The sequence below is a fragment of the Bos grunniens genome, chromosome 1, assembly GCF_055505025.1.
Source record: "Bos grunniens cultivar Pamir isolate PY7600 chromosome 1, Bosgru_T2T1.0, whole genome shotgun sequence".
Classification (NCBI taxonomy): Eukaryota; Metazoa; Chordata; class Mammalia; order Artiodactyla; family Bovidae; genus Bos; species Bos grunniens.
The window spans coordinates 89,104,341-89,126,990 of NC_141165.1; the positions used below are offsets into that span (position 1 = coordinate 89,104,341).

At 40.5% G+C, this 22,650-nt stretch overlaps 1 protein-coding gene across 5 annotated transcripts in view; it reads left to right on the plus strand.

Annotated features, from left to right (window-relative positions):
- MYLK (myosin light chain kinase) overlaps positions 1-22,650 on the plus strand; it is a 281,903-nt gene that overhangs the window by 33,374 nt on the left and 225,879 nt on the right. For 3 of the 5 annotated variants that reach the window (XM_086402723.1, XM_086402766.1, XM_086402734.1), the window contains exon 2: positions 10,885-11,056. The exons of the other annotated variants lie outside the window; for them this stretch is intronic. The gene's annotated coding sequence lies outside the window, so the exon portion shown is untranslated. The remainder of the gene's footprint in view (positions 1-10,884; positions 11,057-22,650) is intronic. 5 annotated transcript variants of the gene reach the window in all.

Below are 22,650 nucleotides of genomic sequence, written 5' to 3' on the forward strand. Positions count from 1 at the left end.
ATTTAAACTTAGCTTTTATACTCAAACTTGCTGCCTCGTGGTTGTAAGGTGGCTGTTTTACTTCCAGTTTTATATGCACATTTCAGACATGATGGGGGGAAAATGACAGGTTATGAAAGAGGCATGTACCAACTGAGTTTGCTGTCTTACAATTCAGTTCAGTTGCTTAGTCGTGTCTGACTCTTTGCAACCCCATGGACTGCAGCATACCAGGCTTCCCTGTCCTTCATCAACTCCCAGAGTTTGCTCAAACCCATGTCCATCGAGTCTGTGATGCCATCCAACCATCTCATCCTCTGTTGTCCCCTTCTCCTCCTGCCTTCAATCTTCCCCAGCATCAGGGTCTTTTCCAATGAGTCAGTTCTTCTCATCAGGTGGCCAAAATATTGAAGCTTCAGCTTCATCATCAGTCCTTCCAATGAATATTCAGGACTGATTTCCTTTATGATTGACTGGTTGGATTGATCCTGGTTGGATCAATTGACTGGTATAGATCTGATTATACGTGTACTTGGCAAAGCAATGCCTCTGCTTTTTAATATGCTGTCTAGGTTTGTCATAGCTTTTCTTCCAAGGAGCAAACTTTTTAATTTCATGGCTGCAGTTACCATTTGCAGTGATTTTGGAGCCCAAGAAAATAAAATCTGTCACTCTTTAAATTCTTTACCCATCTATTTGCCATGAAGTGATGGAACCAGATGCCATGATCTTTGTTTTTTGAATGTTGAATTTTAAGCCTGTTTTTTCACTCTCCTCTTTCACTTTCATCAAGAGGCTCTTTAGTTCTTCTTTACTTTCTGCCATAAGAGTGGTGTCTTCTGCATATCTGAAGTTATTGATATTTCTCCCAGCAATCTTGATTCCAGCTTGTGTTTCATCCAAGCCAGCATTTCTCATGATGTACTCTGTATATAGGTTAAATAAGCAGGGTGACAATATACAGCCTTGACATACTCCTTTTCCTGTTTGGAATGTCTGTTGTTCCATGTCCAGTTCTAACTGTTGCTTCCTGACCTGCATATAGGTTTCTGAAGAGGCAGATCAGGTGGTCTGGTATTCCCATCTCTTTCAGAATTTTCCACAGTTTATTGTGATCCACACAGTGAAAGGCTTTGGAATAGTCAATAAGTCAGAAATAGATGTTTTTCTGGAACTCTTTTGCTTTTTCCATGATCCAGTGGATGTTGGCAATTTGATCTCTGGTTCCTCTGCCTTTTCTAAATCCAGCTTGAACATCTGGTAGTTCACAGTTCACATATTGTTGAAGCCTGGCTTGGAGAATTTTGAGCATTACTTTACTAGCGTGTGAGATGAGTGCAATTGTGCAGTAGTTTGAGCATTCTTTGGCATTGCCTTTCTTTGGGATTGGAATGAAAACTGACCTTTTCCAGTCCTGTGGCCACTGCTGAGTTTTCCAAATTTGCTGACATATTGAGTGCTGCACTTTCACAGCATCATCTTTCAGGATTTGAAATAGCTCAACTGGAATTCTGTCACCTTCACTAGCTTTGTTTGTAATGATGCTTCCTAAGGCCCACTTGACTTCACACTCCAAGATGTCTGGCTCTAGGTGAGTGATCACACCATCGATCATGGTTATCTGGGTCATGAAGATCTTTTTTGTATAGCTCTTCTGTGTATTCTTGCCACCTCTTAATGTCTTCTGCTTCTGTTAGGTCCCTGCCATATCTGTCCTTTATCGAGCCCGTCTTTGCATGAAATGTTCCCTTGGTATCTCTAATTTTCTTGAAGAGATCCCTAGTCTTTCCCATTCTGTTGTTTTCCTCTATTTCTTTGCATTGATCCCTGAGGAAGGCTCTCTTGTCTCTCCTTGCTGTTCTTTGGAACTCTGCATTCAGATGGGTATATCTTTCCTTTTCTCCTTTGCCTTTCACGTCTCTTCTTTTTTCAGCTACTTGTAAGGCCTCCTCAGACAACCATTTTGCCTTTCTGCATTTCTTTTTCTTGGGTATGGTTTTGATCGCTGCCTCCTGTACAATGTTACGAACTTCTGTCCATAGTTTTTCAGGCACTCTGTCATATCTAATTCCTTGAATCTGTTTGTCACTTCCACTGTATAATCATAAGAGATTTGATTTAGGTCATACCTGAATAGTCTAGTGGTTTTCCCTACTTTCTTAAATTTACATCTGAATTTTTCAACAAGGAGTTCATAATCTGAGCCACAGTCAGCTCCTGGTCTTGTTTTTGCTGACCATACGGAGCTTCTCCATCTTTGGCTGCAAAGAATATAATCAATCTGATTTCGATATTGACCTTCTGGTGATGTCCATGTGTAGAGTCGTCTATTGTGTTGTAAGCAACACACTTGCTATGACCAATGTGTTCTCTTAGTAAAACCCTATAAGCCTTTTCCCTGCTTCATTTTGTATTCCAAGGCCAAACTTACCTGTTACTCCAGGTATCTCTTGACTTCTTAATTTTGCATTCCAGTTCCCTATGTTGAAAAGGACATCTTTTTTTGGTGTTATTTCTAGAAGGCCTTATAGGTCTCTATAGAACCATTCAACTTCAGCTTCTTCGGCATTAGTGGTTGGGACATAGACTCGGATTACTGTGATCTTGAATGATTTGCCTTGGAAACGAACAGAGATCATTCTATCATTTTTGAGATTGCACCCAAGTACTGCATTTTGGACTCTTGTTGACTAAGAGAGCTAGTCCATCTCTTCTAAAGGATTCTTACTCACAGTAGTAGATAATAATGGTCATCTGAATTAAATTCGCCCATTCTGGTCCATTTCAGATCACTTATTCCTAAAATGTCAATGTTCACTCTTGTCCTCTCCTATTTGATCACTTCCAATTTACTTTGATTCATGGACCTAACATTCCAGGTTCACATGTGATACTGTTCTTTACAGCATTGGACTTTCCTTCCATCTCTAGTCCCATCCACAATTGCATGTTGTTTTCACTTTGGCTCAGCCTCTTCATTCTTTCTGGAGCTATTTCTCCATTCTTCTCCAGTAGCATATTGGGCACCTACCAACTTGGGGAGTTCATCTTTCAGTGTTCTATCTTTTTGCCTTTTCATATTGTTCATGGGGTTCTCAAGGAAGAATATCTTTAATTACAGAGTATTACTGGAAGCCCTACCCAGTAACTTCCACTTATATGTCATTGGTAAGAGGTATGTCATATGGCACTTCCTAGCTATAACAGAGTCTGAAAAATATAATTTGTTTGTTTTTTTGTTTGGCGTGTTGCTTTCCAAAACTAAATAAGGATTATGCTAATAAAGAATGAAGGGAGAATACATACTGTGTAGACATCTATTATTGCCTATACATGTCTATCTCAAGAAGATAGACAAGAAAGGAAATAAACCTTTAGAAAAGTAGAAGTAAGGACACTAAGAAAACAAACAAAATTATATAGAAAGTAATTTAGAGGAGTTATGAAATTGATAAATCCCTAATTGTTTTTTAATTCAGAAAAAGAGCCACAAATAATGTTTTGGAAGAAAGGGAACTATAACTACAGATGTATAATATATAATAAAAATCATAAGATTATACTCTGAAGAATTTTATGCCAAAATTTGGATTGGGAGAAGACATGGTTTTCTAGGTAAATATTTTTTTTGCCAAAACTACTTCAAAAAATACAGAAAATACCAATAAAGCAAAAATCATTAAAGAACTTAAACTAATAACCAAGACTTCCTCACCCCAAAATATCATACTCAGGTGATTTACATCTGTACTGTATTCAACTTCAAAGGAGTAGATAATCCTAATATTACCAAACTGTTTAAAAAAATAGAAAATTAGGAAAGTCTTCCCTGGTGACTCAGCTGGTAAAGAATCTGCCTGCAATGTGGGAGACCTGGATTCCATCCCTGGGTTGGGAAGATACCCTGGAGAAGAGAATGGCTACCCACTTCAGTATTCTGGCCTAAAATTTCATGGACTGTATAGTCCTTGGGGTCACAAAGAGTTGGACACAACTGAGCAACTTTCACTTTCATTCACTTTTACAATGACAATATGACCTAAATACACGAACCAGACAAGAATACAAGAAAGGAAAATTACAGATCAATCCAATTTATGAACATAAATTCTTATGAAATATTTGTAAATCTGTTTCAAATATTTGTATCCTAGGTAGAGTTTATGCATGAAATTAAGAATGATCCAACATCAGAAAATGTGTTAATGTAATAAATCATATTAGCCTATCAGTTAATACCTATAATCTATAAGATACCAAAGAAGCAGTTGTCATAATTTAGTGCTTTATTCATGATTGAATAGACTTTTCAGGAAACTTAGAAGGGAATTTCCTTAACTTGATAAAGAGCAGCTATCAAAATAGTCCAGCAAAAAAAAGCCAAAAGAAGACTCTTGGCTTCTTTTCATTAAAGACACAAGAAAGATTAAGATGCCCTTTCTTGCCATTTATATTTAGCACTGTACAGGAGATTCTAACCAATGCAATAGAATCAGAAAAATGATGTGAATATTGAAAGGTATGTCCTTATTTGCATACAATATGACTTTCTTGAGGTCTGTAAGTAGAAAATATATAGTAAGAGCTTGCCAGTTTCCCTAGACACAGAATCAACATATCAAAATCTTATTCACCAGTAATAGCCGATTAGAAAAATTAATTTAAAAAATTCTATTTTTCAATAGTAATAAAAGCCTCAAGATGCCTAAACGTATGCCTAACCAAAATATGTACAAGAATATTTTTGGAGAAATTGCAGTTATTAAAAGGAAAAAAAAAAAGAGCCTTAATAAAAAGAAAGCTGCTGTGTTCTTGAACTGGAAGCCTCATAAAGATGCCAATTCTTTCCCAGTTAATTTATAAAATGAATGCACTTCCAAATAAGGATGAGGAAGTGGAGCAACAGACTCACTCACCTCTGAAAGGAGTGTAGATCAGTACAACAGCTTTAAGAAACAATTTGGTTACACCTTTAACCTAGAAATTCTAGTCCTAGATAGAGTCTTATGTGCATCAGCAAACATGCATTAAAGTATCTATTTCAGCAGCAAAAAAAAAAGAGGGGGGGGAATGGTTTAAATGTCTATCAGTAGGTGTATGATAATAGTGGTATACTCATAGAATGAAATACTATACATATTATGTACAGCAGTTGAAAGAACCATCATTTTATTTCCTAACAGATGGATCTCAAAACAATGTTGAATGAAAAAACAAGTTATGGAAGGATGCAAAAAGAATAGTGTTTATGTAAGTTTTAAAGTCTGGAAAACAACACTATATAGTGTTTATTATGTTTATATATATGTATATATTTAGGAATCCATGCAAATGTGCCTGGGAATGATAAACAATAGGTTTGTGATGGTGATTCTCTAGGGAGAAAAGAAAGGGCTTGAAAAAGGGAAGAGAGGGCTCAAAAAGAGCATCAAGTGTTTCTGATGTTCTTTTTACTGAAGTTCTGTTTGTCTCTATGTTGGAAATCTTTCACCATTTAAAAGATATTTTATCCTAAATCCAATGAGGTATCCTGGATTGGATCCAGGAACAGAAAAAAGGACATTAGTGGGAAAAGTGGTGAAATCCAAATAAAGTCTGGAATTTAGTAAATAATAGTGTACTAACATTGGTTTTGTAGTTCTAACAAATGTACCATGGTAATGTAAGATGTTATCATTAGGGGAAATTGGTTAAAGGAACTCTCTGCATCATCTTAGCAACTTTTCTGAAAATCTAAAATTATTTCCAAATGAAATGTTTATTCTAAGAAGTGGGGGTTGATTTTAGAATACTCCTAGAGGGCAAGACCAGTCTCTCAGCAAAGTCTGATTTATTCCCATTTTATGTTTGGTACTCCCTTAAGGGCGATCTTACAGTGGAAAGGGCCTGTAACGGAGCAACCTATCCAGCCACTTTCCTCTGGGAGGTAAGGCAAAGGAGTTATCTAGAAAGAAACTCCTGGAGACTGAAGAGGCTGAGGAACTCAGTGAGCAAGGATGACGGGAACCCAGAAGTTTGCCTCCTAGGATAATCTTTGTTCTTCATTGCTTCTCATAATAAAAACAGATGAAGTTGAACAGGTTCCCTTATTTGTTTGTTTTGAAAACTGAAGGGAAAGAATTACACATCAACCAGAAATGATTTAGGTGAGCACAAAACAGAAGCTAGAGAAGTCAACGAGAGGTTGATACATCATTTTACCTTTGTGTTATGAGCCTTCCTAAGAGATTGGAGTCTGCCTACGCCCTGAGGGCAGAGTGAGCTAGGCTGGGAAGGAGCTAAGTGTGTAGAAGGCATCTGGGCCTCAGTCCTTATCATCAGACCCACTGGATAGACGTATTTGTTCCCATCTTACAGAGGCAGCAACAAGCTTAGAAAGGTAGAAACCAGCAATATTGCAATTATCCCCCAATTAAAAATAAAATGTTAAAAAAGGGTTAAATTACTTCCCCAGTGTTATAAAACTATTAAGAGCTATGGGCTTCCCTGGTGGCTCAGACGGTGAAGAATATGCCTGCAGTGCAGAAGACCTGTCTTTGATCCCTGGATTGGGAAGATCCCCTGGAGGAGGGCATGGCAACCCACTCCAGTATTCTTGCCGGGAGAATCCCCATGGACAAAGGAGCCTGGTGGGCTACAGTCCATGTGGTCCCAAAGAGTCAGACACAACTGAGTGACTAAGCACAGTACAGCACTATTGTGATACTCTGATGTAATAAATTTGTCATGTTTTCTGGAATTAGCTCTTAAAACCGTTGTAATTTCTTAAGTGCTAAGAGCTATATGCACATCTTTTGTTCCTAACTCCTTAAATAGCTCTAGAGCATAAAGATGAAATGGGTGTTTTTTGCTATTCATAACGAGCCTCTTTTGACCACAGAGCATATATTCATGAGGTGATTTTTGGAAAGCCCCTAGAAGACCACTGGAAGGGGACTAGTTGCCAGCAGAACCAGCCAGGTGATTAGAGTTGGAACTTTCAGTTCTACTTCCTGACCTCTGGGGAGGGGAAAAGGGCTAGAGAATGACTTAATCACCAATGGCCAATGATGTGATCAATCATGCCTATGATAGGAAGTCTCCATAAAAACCCAAAAGGATGGTGTTTGAAGAGCTCCTTCTTTGATTCATCTATGTGCCAGGAAGGTGGTATACTCCAGACTCCATGAGACAGAAGCTCCTATGCTTGGGACTCTTCAGGACCTCACCCTATGTATCTCTTCATCTGACTGTTTATTCATGTTCTTTAATAGCCAATGTAATAAACTACTAATCTAATAGTTTAGATTAGTTTTATTGAGTTCTCTGAGCTTTCCTAGCTAATGATCAAACTTAAGGAGCAGGTGTGGGAACCTCTGACTTAGAGCCAATTGCTCAGAAGTACAGGTGACTAGCCAGACTTGCAGTTGCCATATGAAGTGGGTGTAGTCTGTGGAATCTGATGTTCTTTCCAGGTAGAGAATGTCAGAATTGAGTTAAATTGTAGGACACTCAGCTGGTGTTGCAGACAGTTGCTTGGTGAGGGGCAAACCCATACATATGTGGTGACTAGAAGTGAAGGAGAATGATGTCATAGAGGAGAGAAAATAAAGGAAAATAAAGGAGCATTTTCTTTTTATGTCTATGTTATAGGAAGCCAAGGCTGACTCTAAGAACTCATAATTAAGGAAGACCCATCTGAGGTCAGGGAGGATAAATTCCCCAGAGCTGACAGCCACTCTTAGAACAGCTAGGGCTGGGAATGATGTAGAACATGAGCCAAGTCAGAACAGCCTGGAACAGACTGAGAAGAGCTTTGAGGGAGTGGGCATCAGGCATGCCAGGGTTACAAGCCTCTGCAGATTCTTCCCTCTGGAAAAGAAAAAGTCATGCGGATAAACTTCCTGCCCTCCTACCCCTCCTTCCTGGGTCCCATCCCAGCTGCAGGGCCCATGTCTGCTAGCCTTCCGGGGAAGGGCTCCCTAAAACCAAAGGCCTTGTTTAGTTACTGTAGAAGAGGCTCATGTGACTTAAGAGGACCCTTCAGGCTTGATTAAGGTGATGTGGGTCAAAGTAAACTGTAAATCTCTATGTAAATGTGGTTATTGGGTGAACAGTGTTAAACCTGGGAGGTTTGTGAGGACAAGAGGGGGGAAAGGGCCTCTTGAGAGAGGTCTCCCAGGAGAATATGAGATTAGTTGAGGTTCAGTGCATTCCTTTGTTGCTCACTCAAGAAGCATATTTGAAGGGATAAGCTTCCTCACTTAGAGCAGAGCATCCCAGACTTGTCTCCATAGTGACAGTGATCAAACAGAGGCTTTGAAACCAGAAAACACCAGGTCAGAGGGATTCTTTTGGAGCTATGCTTCTCTAGTAGAGGACTCAACTATTGTGTGCTATGGAGGAGAGGGACAAGGAGTTTGAATAGCTTCCCTTCCTTCCTGTCTCTAGCTCTGGGGCTTTTGTTTTGATTTTTCTCTCTGAATTGATGTGGCCTTTGGAAAAGGGCTGCAGAAGGAACTAGTCTTCTTTAAAACCTGTGTCAGAATCTGGAGGCATCAACAATGAACTATCTCAAAAAGAAATTAAGGAAACAATCCCACTTATAATAGCATCAGGAAGAGTAAATAAATAAATACATATGAATAAATTTAACCAGGGAGGTGAAAGATCTATACTCTGAATGCTATAAGACACCGATGAAAGAAATGAAAATCACAAGTAAATGGAAAGATAGCCTGTATTCATGGATTGGAAGAATTAATATTATTAAATCATCCGTACCACCCAACATGATCTACAAATTCAATGCAGTTCCTATCAAAATTCCAATGACATTTTTCACAGAAATATCAGTAGAACAAACAATCCTAAAATGTGTATGGAACCACAAAAAACTCTAAATTGCCAAAGCACTCTTGAGAAAGAAGAACAAAGCTGAAGGCATTGCAATTCTTGATTTCAAACTATATTAGAAAGCTATAGTAATCAAAACAGCATTGTTATTGTTCAATCAGTTGTGTCTGACTCTTTGTGACCCCGTGGAGTGCAGCACGCCAGGCTTTCCTATCCTTCACCGTCTCCAAGAGTTTGCTCAGACTCATGTCCATTGAGTCAGTGATGCCATCCAGGCATCCTCTGTCATCCCCTTCTCCTCCTGCCATCAATCTTTCCCAGCATCAGGGTCTTTTCCAATGAGTCAGCGCTTCACATCAGGTGGCCAAAGTATTGGAGTTTCAGCTTCAGCATCAGCCCTTCCAAAACAGTATGGTGTTGGCATAAAAACAGACATGTATCAATGGAACAGAATAGAGAGCCCTGAAATAAACCCACATGTAGATGATCAACTAATCTTTGACAAGGGTCCAAGAATACACAATGGCGAAAGAAGAGTCTTTTCAACAAACGGTATTGGGAAAATTTTGCTTGTCCATATGCAATGAAATGAAAAGGCAACCTATAAAATGAGAGAAAATATTTGCAAATCATATATCTAAAGGGGATTAATAACTAAAGTATATAAAGAACGTATGTATATCTAGCTCAATAGCAAACTGCCCCCACAAGGACATCAAGTAATCCAAAAAATGAGCAAGGGACTTGAATAGACATTTTTCTAAAAATGACATCTAAGAGGCCAAGAGATATTTGAAAAGGTGCTCAACATCACTAGCCATTCAGTTTGGTTCAGTCGCTCAGTCGTGTCCAACTCTTTGTGACCCCATGAATTGCAGCACGCCAGGCCTCCCTGTCCATCACCAACTCCCAAAGTTCACTCAGACTCACATCCATCGAGTCAGTGATGCCATCCAGCCATCTCAGCTCTTCGCATGAGGTGGCCAAAGTACTGGAGTTTCAACTTTAGCATCATTCCTTCCAAAAAAATCCCAGGGGTGATCTCTTTCAGAATGGACTGGTTGGATCTCCTTCAAAACCACATTGAGATATCACCTCAAACTTGTTAGGATGGTTGTTACCAAAAAGACTAGTTCAGTCACTCAGTCATGTTTATGTCCAACTCTTTGCGACCCCATGGATGGCAGCACACCAAGCTTCCCTGTCTATCACCAAGTCCTGGAACTTGCTCAAACTCATATCCATCGAGTCAGTGACACCATCCAACCATCTCATCCTCCATCATCCCCTTCTCCTCCTGTCTTCCATCTTTCCCGGCATCAGGGTCTTTTCTAATGAGTCATTTCTTTGCATCAAGTGGCCAAAGTATTGGAACATCAGCTCCAGCATCAGTCCTTCCAATGAATATTCAGAATTGATTTCCGTTAGGATTGACTGATTTGATCTTCTTACAGTCCAAGGGACTCTTAAGGGTCTTCTCCAACCAAAAAAGACAAGAAGTAATAAATGCTGGTGAGGGTATGGAGAAGAGGGAACTCTTGTACACTTGTTGGTGGGAATGTAAATTGGTTTAGCCATTATGGAAAACAATATGGAGTTTCCTCAAAAAGTTAAAAATAGAACTACTGTATGACCCAGCAATCCTACTTCTGGGTATTTATCTAAAGGAAATGGACTCAGTATCTGAAAGAGATACCTGCATTCTCTTGTTCACTGCAGCATTATTCACAATAAGTCAAGCCAAGATTGTGAAACAACCTAAGTGTTGGTTGATGGATAAATGGATAAAGCAAATCGGTCACACATAGAGTGGAATAGTATTTAGCCATTAAAAAGAGGGAAATCCTTCCATTTGTGACAATATAGATGAAATTGGAGGACATTATGCTAGGTAAAATAAGCTAGGCAAAGAGAGATTTGTAGAGGTATTCCCGAGTTTTTGAAAGTTTCCTTTACACCACTTCTCTCTATGAAAGAACTACATTAGTACCTGTTTTTGCTAACCGCAAGAAATCCTAAGAGAATTTTTGCTTCTATAAAAAGCGAAAATAGCCCATGTTTGTTTTTCAGTGAACTGTTCAAGAGTCAGCACACACCCTGAGCAGTGAAAGTGGAAATAAGCTCCAACCCTGGGAACTGCACTCAGCATCTCAGCATCAGGCTGCTTTGAACTTTGTCTGTGAACATCTGTGCTTTATCTCAATTTATTTTTGTGCATCTGTTAGCAAGATGTGTTCTTAAGGTAATTGCTTTTTTTGCTTTATGCTTACTAAGGGTTTCATAGAAATGCTCTACTTTGAATAAGTGGGGGAAACCTGTACTGTATGACCTTAATTATATGTGGAATCTAAAAATGCCAAACTCACAGAACCAGAGAATCTTGGTTGCCAGTGGATGGTGGGGAGGGGGACTGTGTGGGAAAATGGGGAGATGTTGGTCAAAGGGTGCAAACTTTCAGTTATAAGGTGAATAAATTCTGGAGACCTGATGTGTAACCTGACTCTAGCTAAGGTACAGTGACTGTAGTTAATAATATTGTATTATACGGACTTCCCTGGGGCTCCAGTGACTAAGACTCCATGCTCGCAATGCAGGGGGCCCAAGTTTGATACCTGGTCAGGGAACTAGACCCCACCTGCCACAAATAAGTGTTCACATGCCACAGTTAAAGATCCCAAGTGCTGCAACTAACACCTGGCTTGGCCAAATAAATATTAAAAAATAATAATACTGTACTATGTATTTGAAATTAGCTAATTTAAATAGATCTTAAATGTTCTCACCACAGACAAACATGTGCGGTAACTATGTGAGGTGACAGATGCGTTAATTGTTTGTGGTTATATTTTCACAATGTGTACATATATCAAACCATCATATTGTATAGTCCCCCAAAAGAAGCCGGAGGCATCTTTCTTTTTTAGGCCCTTTTCTTTCTTGGGTATACTGTTAACCTGATATTCTGGAACTGGTCTGAGTTCCCCGTGAAGCCAATCACCATGGCCCTGTGCCTGCTAGAACATGGGTCTATTTGCGGCAGGCCATGTATACGTTCTTCCTTGTCCTGTCCCATAACTCAGAAGGCCCAGCTTTTTCATCCTGCCTCACAGGCAAGGGTAACAGAGCCTTATAACCATGCTAACATATGAGGTGTTGTCACTTACATATCTGGCTTCTTTAAATTGTACCCCAGTTTGCAAGCATGTATTAAGAGAGATGATTGTTCCTTCTAATCTTCTTGGCTTCAAGTACACTTGAAGTGGCCATTGCCACTGCAAAATGACCTCCCAGGCAGCGCTTCCCAGCTGGGGGTGACTCTCAGCCCGCCAGCCCGTGTGTGGCTTCTCAGACGCCAGACCTCCAGGCCTGCTCCCAGGGCCTCAATTCCCGAGTCAGGGCCGGGTGTCTGCCTGCCCTCTGCGAGCCTTGCAAACATATTCTTAGGTCAGCGTGGTCCTGCCCATGGGGAAGGAGGCTGCAGGGGAATAAGGACGCGTAAGGAGTGTGTCTGAGGGGGCTGGACGCCATGCTGGGGTCACCTGGCCCAGGGCACCTGGCACCTCCCATGGGCCCCCGGCAAGGGGTGGAAGGCCTGCCCTTGGCGTGCCCAATGCCGGAGCGGGAGCAAAGCTAGCTCTGGCAGAAGGAGGCAAACAGCCATGGGAGGCCTTTGCAAGCAGTTGCTGGGCCACCCCGCATTAGGGCTCTCCAGGCGAAAAATGCCAGTTTGGGCCCCTAGGCCCGGGCTCCAGGCGGGCGCCCAGGGTGTTCTGCCCGCAGGAGCCAAGCATGGTGCAGACAGGCCTAGGCTCGGGAGCTCTCTCCCGCAGAGCAAACGTGAGGGAACAGCCGTGTGGAGGTTGCCTGGACGTTCCCTGGGAGTGTGGGACCCCTCCCTGGGCACAGGGCCCCAGGGGCCATCACCACTGCAAAATGACCTCCCAGCTAGCACTTCCCAGCCGGGGGTGACTCTCAAAAGCCCTTGACATTCATCTGGGCTTTTGCAGCTGTACTTTGATAATTTGGTTTCTAGACTCAGGTCTGCTTTGATCCTTGAGTCAGGTCTGCTTTGACCCTTGGATGGCTCACTGAGACTTGAGCTGTTAAACTGGCAATAGAGGAGTCTAGATTCCGTCACTCATTCTGGTCCCAAGTCCCTCCCTGGTGAGCCACGTTCCACTCCCACTACAGTACCCCAACACCATAACCCCACTTCAAATGGGGCTTTGCCCACAGGTCCAGTAATAGTGAAGCTCTTCTTTTTTTCATTATAAGTCTGCCTGTATGTAACCAGCTCTATCTGAAACAACTATATTGTGAACATAATTTCATTGTGTATTTGAAGACTCTGCCAAGTATCTGTCCCGTCATACTCAGTCTTCTAATGTCAGCTGATACCTTTCTTATAAGAGGACTTCTGGACCCCTTCCGGTGTTTTGCATTCGGACTAAAGCTGCTGCTCAGAGCCATACATGGAATTTGAATTTTGTCAGGTGCTTTTTTTGTTGTTGCATCTAATGAAATGATCACCTAGTTTTTTTCATCTAGTCAGTTGATTAATAAATTATGCTGATTGATTTTCAAATGTTGAACTAACCCTACATTTCTAGGATAAACCTCACATGATAATGATGTATTTCTATATTTATGTAAGTGTATATATATATGTGTGTGTGTGTGTATATATATATGTACACACACACACATGTGTTGTTTAGTTGCTAAGTCATATCCAACTCTTTGCAACCCCATGGACTGTAGCCGCCAGGCTTCTCTGTCCATGGGTTTCTCCAGGCAAGAATACTGGAGTGGGTTGCCATTTCCTTCTCCAGAATGTTCCCGACCCAGGGACCGAACCCATGTCTCCTACATTGGCAGATGTAGGATTCTTCACCGCTGAGCTAACCAGGGAAGCCCATATATACACATACACATGTATAGATTTGAGGCTTTTCTTTTATTCTGATATTAGCATTTGATGCTATAAATTTCCTCCTAAACTTTAGCTACTTAAGCTGTATCTCCTCAAATATGATGTATTGTGCTTTCACATCATTCAATTTGAAGTGTTTTCAAATATCCTTGTGACTTCCTCTTTGATCTATGGGTCATTTAGAAGTGTGGTGTTTAGTCTCCAAATATTTGAGGGCTTTTTCAGATATCTTCTTGTTATTAACTTCTAATTTAATTTCATTATGCTCACAGAACATTTCTATATAATTTCATTTCTTTTAAATTGATTCAGTTCTGCTTGGTGGCCTAGAATATGGCTTCTCTTGGTAAATACTTCCTGTGTACTTGAAAAGAATGTGTATTCTGTCTTTTTAGGTGTAGTATCAATTTAGTCATGTAGGTTGATAGTGGTGTTCTATTCTACTACATCTTTACTTACTTTCTGTATACTTTTTTTCTTTTAATCAGTTACTGAGAGAGGAGTGTTGAAGTATCCAAATACAGTTAGAGATTTACTTAGTTCTCCTTTCAGTTCTAAGGGTTTTTGAATAATGTACTTTGGGTCTCTGTTGTTGGATGCATACACACTTAGGAGTGTTATAGTTAGTGAATTAACCTTTTCATCATGAAATCACTCTCTTTATCACTACTAATATTCCTTGTTCTGAAATCTACTTGTGTGGTATTAATATAACCATTTTAGTTTTCCTTTGATTGGTGCTTAAAGCTCTGGGAGTTGGTGATGGACAGGGAAGCCTGGCATGCTGCAGTCCACAGGGTGGCAAAGAGTCAAACACGACTGAGTGACTGAATTGAACTGCATTTTTAATATTTTTCCCTTTTGTTTTTAACTTATCCCTGTCTTTATAGTTAAAGTGGGCTTTTTGTAGATAGTATATGATTGAGTCCTGCTTTTTTATCCAATCTGATCTTTGATTGATATGATTAGGCTATTGGTATTTAACATAATTCCGAGAAGGCAATGGCACCCCACTCCAGTACTCTTGCCTGGAAAATCCCATGGATGGAGGAGCCTGGTAGGCTGCAGTCCATGGGGTCGCTGAGTCGGGCACAACTGAGCGACTTCACTTTCACTTTTCACTTTCATGCATTGGAGAAGGAAATGGCAGCCCATTCCAGTGTTCTTGCCTGGAGAATCCCAGGGAAGGCGGAGCCTGGTGGGCTGCCATCTATGGGGTCGCACAGAGTCGGACACGACTGAAGCGACTTAGCAGCAGCAGCAGCATTTAACATAATTATTGATATATGTGTTCATCACGCAGTCATGTCTGACTCTTTGAGACCCCATTGACTGCAAACTGTCAGGGCCCTCTGTCCTTGGGATTCTCTAGGCAAGAATACTGGAGTGGGTTGCCATTTCTTCTCCAGGAATTATTGATATAGTTGGATTAAAATCTGCCATGCAGTTGTTTTATTTGTTCTATCTTTTCTTTGTTCCTTTATCTTTCTCTGCCTGCCTTTGGATTAATTGAGAATTTTAATTATTTATTTTTATCTTCATTAACTTAATGATTATACTTCCTAAAAAAATTTTTTAGTCTGCCCAGTACAATATACATCTTTAATCACAGTCTACCTTCAAATAATATACCACTTATTGTATAAAAGTCTTAAAACACTATACTCCAAGTTCTTCCCTCTCAACTTTTATATTGTCATATGTTTTTCTTTTATGTATCCTATATATCTATAGTATATTACTATTGTTTTAACTTTAAACAATTATCTTTTAGAAGAACTTAATTTTTTTAAAAAGTCTTTTATATTTACTTAGAGATCTTAGTTTATTTAGATCCAACTTCTTTTTAGTATATTCCTTCTGTTTGAAGAACTTAAAGTTCTTGAAGGACAAGCCTGTTTATAATGAATTCTCTCAGGTTTTCATTTATTTTTAAAAGTTTTTATTTTTCCTTTACTTTTGAGAGAGAGTTTAATGGGTGCAGAATTCTGGGTTAAAAGTTTTTTCTTTTAGTACTCCTAAGTTGTCATTTTGTTGTTTATTGATTTGCATTGTTTCAGATGAGAAGTATACTTGAAAACTTAACTCTCATCCTGTGTAAATAGTATGTTTCTCCTTTTCCCCAACTGCCTTTAGGATTTTCTTTTTATCTTTTATTTTCAGCAGTTGGAATATGTTATGTCTAGATGTGTTTGATTGTTTTTGTGTGGTATTTGTACTGCTTGTAATTCTCTGAACCTTTTGGATCTGTATATTTCATTATTTTTGTAAAATTTTTAGGCATTATTTCTTCAGATATTTCTTTCATATCAGTATCTATTTCTTCTCTTTCTGGGATTCCAATTACACATGAAAGTGAAAGTGAAAGTTGCTCAGTAGTGTCTGACTCTGCAACCCCAGGGACTATACAGTCCATGGAATTATCCAGGCCAGAATACTGGAGTGGGTAGCTGTTCCCTTCTCCAGACGATCTTCCCCAACCCAGGCATTGAACCCAGTTCTATGGCAGACCAGTTTGATACTATTTCATAACTCTTAGGTGCTCTATTCTTCCCACCCTCTTTATGTCTTTGTGTTTCAATTTGTGTCATTTCTGGTAGCCTATCTTCAAGATCACTAATTTTGTTTCCTCTGTTGTGTTGGGTCTGCCGATGAGACTGTTGAAGTGCCTTATCTTTCATCCATAGAAACAGATAGTAGATTGGTGGCTGCCTAGAGCTGGGGGAATTTGAGAGGCTATGGGTAGTGACTGTGGATAGGTACAGGGTTTCTTTTTGGGTGATAAAAATGTTCTAAATGCATGGAGTTGATGGCTGTACAAATCAGTGACTGTACTAAAAAAAACAAGCAAACATTGAATTGTTACTTCAAATGGATTAATGATATAGTATGTGAATTATATCTCAATAAAGCTATTATTGATGACCTAGAGGGCTGGGATGGGAGATAAGAGGAAGTTTCAAGAGGGAGGGGATATATGTATACATGTCGCTGATTCACTTTGTTGTACAGCAGAAACTGGCACAACATTGTAAAGCAATTATATTCCAGTGGGTGTTCATTGGAAGGACTGATGCTAAAGCTGAAACTCCGGTACTTTGGCCGCCTCATGCAAAGAGTTGACTCATTGGAAAAGACTGTGATGCTGGGAGGGATTGGGGGCAGGAGAAGGGGACGACAGAGGATGAGATGGCTGGATGGCATCACTGACTCGATGGACATGGGTTTGAGTGAACTCCGGGAGTTGGTGGTGAACAAGGAGGCCTGGCGTGCTGTGATTCATGGGGTCGCAAAGAGTCGGATATGACTGAGCGACTGAACTGAATTGAACTGAACTGAAAAAATAATAAATTAAAAAACAGAAATCGTCATGCTTTAGGTTCAAAGTCTACATTGATATGAATCTGGCAGGAATCAGGGAGGAATAAGACATCTTACTGATGGTGCTGAAGGACAGACAGAACAAAAAGTAATTTTGAAGGAAATGTTACTGTAACTGAAACTAGCAGGTGGATAGAGATTACATATATTATTTTATCCTGTGTTGTGTATCTGATTCTAAGTGTTGAAAGCTGACTCTCTAAGTGCTCTTAGCTAGTCCCTGTCTTTATCCTTTCATGTGTTTTGCTAGTTCCTGTGGATAAAATGTGACTTACGGCTGTTAGTCTTGCAGCAAAAGTTTCCGAGAGCTCTCGTGGCTTTGAGTTCTCCCTAGTATTCGAGCTCCTGTCTACTGTGTATCACAGGGTGTGTGACCCACCGGCTGCTGGTCTTATATGGTGGTGTTACTCATCCACTTTAATGACCTCAGAGTTTCCATATTGCCTCCTCCTGTTATAAAACAACTTATAAATACAGCCCTAGTAGAGTTCTCCAAATGGAGAATTTTAGTACAATTTCTCTGTAGGGGGTTCACTGTGAAATTCACAGGAATCATATAATGGCCTAACAGATGCTCCTTCTCTTTAGGGAAGGCACACAATGTCCCTGAGGTGTTATATGTTCTTAGACACTTGGAAGTCTTCTAGGTGGTTCTTGATGTGTTTAATATGGAATAATCCCCAAAATATATTAAGTGAAAAAATCAAGATACAAAACAGATTGTGTAATATGCTATCATTTGTTTTTAAGAAAGAAAGTGGGGAAAAAGCGTATACGTACATATTTTTATACATGTCCCTAAGAGACAATGACGTCACGGCTGGATCTGAGGGAAGGAAGTTGGAGCTGAGTACCTAGGAACAGGGGAGAGCGAAAGGCCTTTTATTGCATACCCTTTGAATCTTTTGCATTTTGAATCATATAAATGTATTGGCTATTCAAAGAGAAGTACAAGTTTGATTAAAAGCAAAATTCTTCTACCCAGAAATAAACCCACAAGCCTGTGGTCAATTTATCTAAAACACAGGAGGCAAGAATGCACAGTGGAGAAAAGATAGTCTCTTCAGTAAGTGGTGCTGGGTAAACTGAACAGCTACATGTAAAAGAATGAGATTAGAGCATTTCCTCCCACCATATAAAAAATAAACTCAAAATGAATTAAAGAACTAAATATAAGACATGAAAACATAAAGGAGAGGAGAATGTAGACAGAATACTCTGACATAAATTGTGGCTGTATTTTCGGGGGAAATCTAGCTCCTAATGCAAAAGAAATAAAAGCAAAAATAAACAAATGGGACCTAATTAAATTTAAAAGCTTTTGCATAGCAAAGGAAACCATCAACAAAACAGACAATCTACTGAATGGAGAAAATATTTGCAAATAATGCATCAACAAGGGGTTAACTTCTAAAATATACAAACATCTCATACAACTTAATATTTAAAAAAAAATCCAAACAAGAAATGGGCAGAAGACTTGAATAGACAATTTTCCAAAGAAGACATATTGATGGCTAACAGGCACATGAAAAGATGCTCAACATTGCTATTTATAAGAGAAATACAAGTAAAAACAGCAATGAAATACCACCTCACACATGTTGAGTTGGCTATCATCAAAAAGCCTATAAATAACAAACGTTGCTGAAGATATAGAGAAAAGGAAACCCTCACACCTTGTTGGTGAGAATGTAAATTGGTGCAGCCACTATGGAAAACAGCACAGAAGTTCCTCAAAAAACTAAAAATAGAACTATCATGTGATCCAGCAATTCCACTCCTGGGTACATATCTGGAAAAGTATACTTTGAAAAGACACGTGCACCCCAGTATTCATAGCAGCACTATTTGCAATAGCTAAGATATGGAAGCAACTCAAGTGTCCATCAACAGATGAATGGATAAAGGTGTGAAAGATGTACGCAGCGGAATATTACTCTGCCATAAAATAATTCAATTCTGCCCTTTGCAATGACATGGATGGACCTAGAGAGTATTATGCGAGTGAAATAAGTCAGAAAAAGACAAATACTGTATGTCATCACTTATATGTAAAATATAAAAAATGAATAAAATACGTAGAGCAAAACAAAAACAGACTTACCAGTAAAGGAAACAACCTAGTAGATACCAATGTGGAGAGGGAGGAGGGAGGGGCAAGACAGAGGTATGGCTTTAAGAGATGTAGACTGCTGCTGCTGCTAAGTCGCTTCAGTCATGTCCGACTCTGTGCGACCCCACAGACGGCAGCCTACCAGGCTCCTCTATCCCTAGGATTCTCCAGGCAAGAACACTGGAGTGGGTTGCCATTTCCTTCTCCAATGCATGAAAGGGAAAAGTGAAAGTGAAGCCGCTCAGTCGTGTCCGACTCCTAGCGACCCCATGGACTGCTATGTATAAAATAGACAAGCAACAAGGATATATTGTACAGCACAGGGAATTAAAACCATTATTTTTATAATACCTTTACATGGAGTATAATCTATAAAAATACTAAATAACTATGCTGTATACCTAAAACTAATATAATATTTCAATCAACTATTCTTCAATTAAAAAAAAATCATTCTAGGATGATTAATCTGACTTGAGACTTAAATTGACCCTTGGTAATTCATTCTTTAGTCTCATTTCTCATCACTAGGTCTTCCTTCTCAGACCCTCCACCTTGGATAATTGGCCTGCAACATCTCCCTCCCTCTCAGAGTCTAATAGAGACTCTGCACAGAGGTGAGACAGCATTTCTAAAATATCTCTGGTGACCAGTTGCCATGCTACTGCTACCGCTGCTAAGTCGCTTCAGTCGTGTCTGACTCTGTGCGATCCCATAGACGGCAGCCCACCAGGCTTCCCCGTCCCTGGGATTCTCCAGGCAAGAACCCTGGAGTGGGTTGCCATTTCCTTCTCCAATGCATGAAAGTGAAAAGTGAAAGTGAAGTCGCTCAGTCGTGTCCGACTCTAGCGACCCCATGGACTGCAGCCTACCAGGCTTCTCCGTCCATGGGATTCTCCAGGCAAAAGTACTGGAGTGGGGTGCCATTGCCTTCTCCGACCAATTGCCATGGTTAGCCCTAAACCTTCTAGATTGGTGGTTCTCAAACTTGAGCCTGATTCAGACTCACCTGGAGGGTTTATTAAAACACACCTGGCTGGACCCACTTTCAGAGTTTCTTGTCTTCAGTAGGTAGAATTGTCAACAAGTTCCCAGGTGATGCTAGTTGGGTACCACACTACCCAATTAGTGCTCTCGACTAGATTCTCCTGTGATGTGTTGATGTGCAGTTTTGGTGTCCCAGTTGTATCCTCGCTTACCAATATGAAAAAATGAAAAGCAGGAGAGATTTGTCCCTTTCCACAGGCATCCTTATAGCTCCCCATCTTCCTGCTGTCTCCCCAGTTAACAATATTCATCTGGCTCCAACCCCCTCAGAGGATGGTCTTCGTGTCACTACCAGCAAGACTGACACATCAGAAGCCTGCATGCCCCTTCATCTGTAGTCCCAGAGCAGACATTCTTGTAATCTTTGCTGTCAGCTCTCTGAAGATTTCACTGGTATTTAAGGCATTAGAAGAGTCGTGCTAATTACTGATTCCTCTTCCAGTGTTTCTCAAGGGGGCACAATTAGCATTTTAGATGAGATAATTCTTTATCATGAGTATTCTGTTTAATGTAGGATATTAGCATCCTTGCCTGCCCCCCCACCCTGTCATTATAGCAGTTAATAATCCCACCACATTTCCTAGTGCTCCTCCACCCCTGAAGAATACATGGTGAGGTGCCCTGAGAACCTCTGTGTCTTTTTTTTTTAAATTCGTCATTGCTGTATTGCTTGCACACAGAGATAATGCAGAGCGACAGAGAGGCCTGGAGTGCTGCAGTCCATGGGGTTGCAAAGAGTCAGACACAATTGGGTGCCTGAACATCAGTAATAACAATGTCACTGACACTTTATTTCTTTTTTAACTTTTTATTTTGTATTGGGGTATAGCCAATTTGAACTGTGGTGTTGGAGAAGACTCTTGAGAGTCCCTTGGACTGCAAGGAGATCCAACCAGTCCATTCTGAAGGAGATCAGCCCTGGGATTTCTTTGGAAGGAATGATGCTGAAGCTGAAACTCCAGTACTTAGGCCACCTCATGCGAAGAGTTGACTCATTGGAAAAGACTGTGATGCTGGGAGGGATTGGGGGCAGGAGGAGAAGAGGATGACAGAGGATGAGATGGCTGGATGGCATCACTGACTCGATGGACGTGAATCTGAGTGAACTCCGGGAGTTGGTGATGGACAGGGAGGCCTGGCGTGCTGTGATTCATGGGGTCTCAAAGAGTCAGACACGACTGAGCGACTAATCTGATCTGATAGCCAATTAACAATGTTGTAATGGATTCAAATGACCCAGCCATACTTATACATGTATCCATTGTCCTCTAAACTCCCCTCCCATCCAGACTGCCACATAACTTTGAGCAAAGTTACATGTGCTAAACAGTAGGTCCTTATGTATGTGTCCATTGCAAACTCCCTAACTATTCTTTCTCTACCCCCTGCTCCCTGCGCTGGGCAACCATAAGTTTAAGCTTCTAGACCCTTAGCCCAAACCACGTTGCTTTAGCTCCCTGCAAAAATCTCAAGTCATGTTTTAATATTTCCTTGCTTTCGTTTAAGTGTTGATATTTAAAAGGGGCCAAATAGTGAGTATTTTTTCTGAAAAGCCTATGGGTAGGGAACTTCCCTGGTAGTCCAGTGGCTAAAACTCCGTCCGAGCTTTCAACAGGAGGCCCAGGTTCGATCCCTAGTCAAGGAACTAGATCCCACATGCCACAGCTAAAGATCCCACATGCTGCAACTAAGACCCAGCGTGCATGTGTGTGAATTCATTTCAGTCACGTCCAACTTTGTGCAACCCTATGGACTGTAGCCTTTCAGGCTCCTTGCCAAATAAATGAACATTTTTAACAAGTCTATGGGTAGAATTGGCCGTTCTCTGCAGAGATTAGCCCTGGAAGGTCCAGTTTCTCTATGACATGCCTTTGCATCCTCACAGCATGGAGAATTATGTGACCCATTCTATTTCCCTTTTTTACTGTGAGTGTCATGAAACTCAGGGATAGATGTAATGCTTGACAATTTTGCATAATCCACTTAGGAAACCATTTTACTTGTATTATCAGCTTTTACACAGTTTCACTTTTTAAATATTCAGTTTAATTTTATATTTTCTTGTGAGTGACTCTGGGTCCTTTCAGAAACAATCCTTGGTAAGGTTGAGTTGTGAAAGGATTATAGCTAGGAGTAGCCTAATCTGCTGGACAGAAGAATGAGCATAGAATGGGCTCCTCTGGGCACAGGGTAGGATGATGTGGTCTGAGGCACAGGAGGAGGAGGAGCGGATGAGGAGGTGCCTCCTGCTGGCAGCCAGTGGAGGAGTGGCTGGTGAGGATGAGGCGTCGTGTGCTCTGGCTGGAGGTGGAGTCAAGGTCAAGTGGCAGGTGCCTGAGCCCTTTACCAAGGGTGGAGA